The following is a 4202-nucleotide window of genomic DNA, read 5'->3' on the forward strand; positions in this document are numbered from 1 at the left end:
AACTGAAACTTGACTACACGAGTTCTACAATCGACAGAAGCATAACATGAGTTCAGCCAATCCATACCAAGGATAACTTCAAAATCTAGCATATCAAGCTTTACCGAATCAACAAGAGTAACTTTATAGGACAAGAAAATGGGACACTTACTATAAACTCTCTTAGCCACAATAGAATCACCAACAGGAGTAGAGACAAAAAAAGGATCTAACAACACATCCGCAAGAACATCAAACCTTATAGCCACATATGGCGTCACAAAAGACAAGGTGGCACCGGGATCAAGTAAAGCATAAACATCCAGTTGGAATACTTTTAACATACTGATAACCACATCAGGAGAACCCTCTTGTTCACCACGAGTCTGAAGTGCACAAAATCGGTTTTGCTTGGGAGCATTGGAACCCGAACCACTAGGAGGAGCTTGCTTACCCTCTCTTCCTTCAGCCATAAGTATTGGGCAATCCCTCATCTTATGACCACTTTTACCACAACTTAAGCAATCGTCCGTGCCGGATAGGCACTTATCCTCGTGCTTCGTTCCACACCTAGCACAAGTAGATATAAGCAATGAAGACCCACTACAATTCCTCTTTGGGCTTAGGGTTAGACACCCTATATTTATTGAACCTAGGAGGAGAATTGGAGGAACCTTGATCAGAAAACCTTTTGTCGAAATCTAGGGCAACCATGTCCATCGAACCTTGCATGAGAGAAATTACCATCACTAGTTTTAGCCCTCTTTGTCTCCCTAGACTTTTCCTTAAGTTTCTTCTATTCGATCTGTTGAGCATGAACCATGAGACGAGAAATGTTCATGTCGTTAATGAGCATGGGGTACGACATTCTTTAACCACTATTTCAGACACACCCAAAATGAACTTACTCATCTTTACCCTAGGATCGGCAACCATTGCATGGGAATATTTAGACAATTGTGTGAACTTCAAAGCATATTCCCTCACACTCATACTTCCTTGACGAAGGTTGATAAACTCAAGCACCTTTGCCTCCCTCATCTCAAAGGGAAAGAACCTATCAAGGAAAGCAATGTTAAACTTTTCCCAGTCAAGAGGACCCGCATCTTCCGGTCTCCCTTCTTTCCATTTGTTTTTTAACCAAATTTGTGCAACACCCTTATGTTCATAAGCAGCCAACTCCGCCTTTTCCATCGGTGTCACTCCCATGATCATTAACACCTTGTAAACCTCATCAATGAACTCTTGAGAATCTTCCGCAACCTTAGAATCATGAACCTCCGGAGGATTCATCCTAGTGACGTCCCTCACCCTAGATGTTGCCTTACCCGCATTTAGGTTCACGGGAATAGCAATCTCCCTATTGTCTTGGGCTGTCATGGCTTGAGCCAATACTTGAAAAGCAACCCTAAACTCCATATTAGTCACTTGCTCGGCCGAAGGGTCGATCGAAACTTGAGTAGCTTGGGGAGGAGCTTCTTGTTTTGCATCCTCCATCACATTCCTTCTAGCATAAGCTCTTCGAGTAGCCATATCCTGTAAAGCATCAGATAAGGATTAGGAGAGAGACCTTATAGAGTTAAAATATATCGCACGACTTTAGAGTAATGAAAGAAGTGGAGTTTCCTAATCATCTTATAGCCTCTCATTCATAAATGTGGCACACTTCACATTTATGAACAAGACTCTACTCGACCTGGCTTATGAGACATCCTAGGACCATTCTAAACCTTGTGCTCTAATTATCAAGTTTGTCAGGACCCAAGGTACCCCGTAGGTGTAACATGGTGTATAAGACCCCGAGAGGCCCCATACAAGCCACTTAGCATTCATAATATAAGAAATAAAACAAAGAGATAAAGAAATACATTTCAAGTCCCAATAGTTTTTATAGTAGATAAAGCGGAATTCTAAACACTTTGTCTCATTAGCCATCTAGTACAATAGAATGAAATTGGGCCTATCCCATACATCATGTCCAAAACTGAAAATAAGAAAGAAGACTGAAAATAATGAAAATCCGTCCTCGAAGCATGAGGACTCACCAAAGCTCGGAATCTCTCAAGTCAACCTCTATCCATGAAACTGAGAACCCTGACTGTCAGACCCTACATTTGGGGAAATGTAGGCAAGAGTATGTGTGGTAAAAAATATGTACCAAGTATGATAGCCATGCATATAAACATTTAAATCATGCTAGAAAAAAAGGACATTTCATGACATGCAATGACCAATCTAAAACATGATATAAAAAGAGTTAGAAAACATAAGTCATAAACATGGTCAATGCAAGCTAACATCTTTAAAACCTTTGAACACATGTGAGATAATTCTTGAAGTAACGTTAATTCATTATTATTGTGGGAAGTAGCCTTAACTGACATAAAGACTATGTGAGCTATAACATGATCCCCTAGTGTCTCCCACACCGAAAAGGGTTGTCCTACTTGCCAAGGTAAGGACCATGAACTTCCAGCTTAGGTGGATCCACTAGCTAATGTCTATCTAGATAATCATCCAATGGGGGCGACATAGGTAAGGGATAAGGAGATTGCTTCTAGAAACCTGGCCTCTACTCACGGGAGAGCTTCCATCTCAATATCCTCTCGGTGCTAAGCATAAATCCCACATAATAGTCATTTTCTTACTTGTTCTTATTATCCATGGACGGTAACGTCATCTTGCCAATCCAAGCTAGGTTATAAGTCATAAATCATCCAGGGAATGGTATCATTCGATAACTAATCCAAGCTAGGTTTTAGTAGGATAAATTTTTATATTTGATTCATTTCGTTGAGAAGACATTTCAACCTTAGAACCCTTACTTATGTGAGAAAACCTTTCACAATCATGATTTCATGTGTATATGAGAAAATCCTCTCAACAACACAACAACAACATTATCATTGATACTTCACTCTCAAGCATCCATACAACATTTGCATAAATTTCATAAGAACATGCTTAATTTCATAAACTTCTCTTTCATAATCCAACACCCACATCATATGATCATAATTTAGAAAACATGGAAATTACATGGGTTCATGGGGAATCATCATAAAATCATTAGATTAACTCGATTCATGCATAAAAGATCATAGATCAATCAACTAAATCAATAGTTAAAGGGACTCATATCATAGAAGAAAAACCTAACTAGATTGGGGAATTCTAACTTAGAAAATAGGAGAATTTGTGAACTCCATGAATGAAAGGAATCCATGGATGAAAACTATCATACCTCAATGCCAATTGCTTAACTTCAATGGAGGAATTGGAGAATTGACTTGCAAACCCTAGCTTTGACCCTTCTTCTTCAAGTTTTCTAGAGAGAAATATTTGAGAGGAAAACTTGTTCTTCTTTTGTAAATTTGAGAGAACGATTTTCAATTGAGAAGTTTTAGAGTTAAAACACTTATATGTTTTGGTGAGGGTAAAACGACATAGTATTAGGCTAAACTAATTAGGAAAAGACCCAACTGCCCCTAGAATAATTGCCGACCTTCGACAGACTGGCCTTGACCGACGGACCGTGGTTTGACCGACGGTCCATCCTACATGTCCGTCGTCTTCATCAGAGACTAGACTTTGAGGCCATGATCCACGGATCGTGGACCCAACGACGGTCCGTTGGTCCAAGCTGTGGTTCGTGGTCCTCTGAGCCTATTTGGGTGGCCAATCCACGGACTAGACCTACGATCCGTGGCTGTCCTCCGTTGGATGGCACCAGATTCTTCTGAAACTGAAATGTTGCCCTTTCTCGAATCCGAGGTGTTACACATTTTCTCTAATTTGTTTCGTTATACCCCCACCCCCTTTTTTTTTCCTTATTCACACCCTAAGGATAAATCTCAACTCTCTTATTACTAACTCGAACTCCAACCAACCGATCACAACTCAATGGCTTTATCTCAATTGAACAAAATCAAGGAGACATGTACGGTATATTGTTTTCAAATAAAGAAAGAAATTACACAAAAAAAAATCAAACAAAGTAAGACTATTTGCAATTCTAAATTGATTATTCTTTTTCATTATTTTCAAGTGATTTTGCTTATTGTTTATATGCTTCTTTTTTTTCTTTTTTCTTTTTTTTAAAAAAAATAAAATAAAATAATATATATATATATATATATTGAATTTCTTAAATATACTTTTTAATATAAATCACAAGTAAAGCGTAAAACACAATACTTAAAAGTATATCAATTATAGATGTA

This window comes from Solanum tuberosum, unplaced genomic scaffold (assembly GCF_000226075.1).
Source record: "Solanum tuberosum cultivar DM 1-3 516 R44 unplaced genomic scaffold, SolTub_3.0 scf00074, whole genome shotgun sequence".
Classification (NCBI taxonomy): Eukaryota; Viridiplantae; Streptophyta; class Magnoliopsida; order Solanales; family Solanaceae; genus Solanum; species Solanum tuberosum.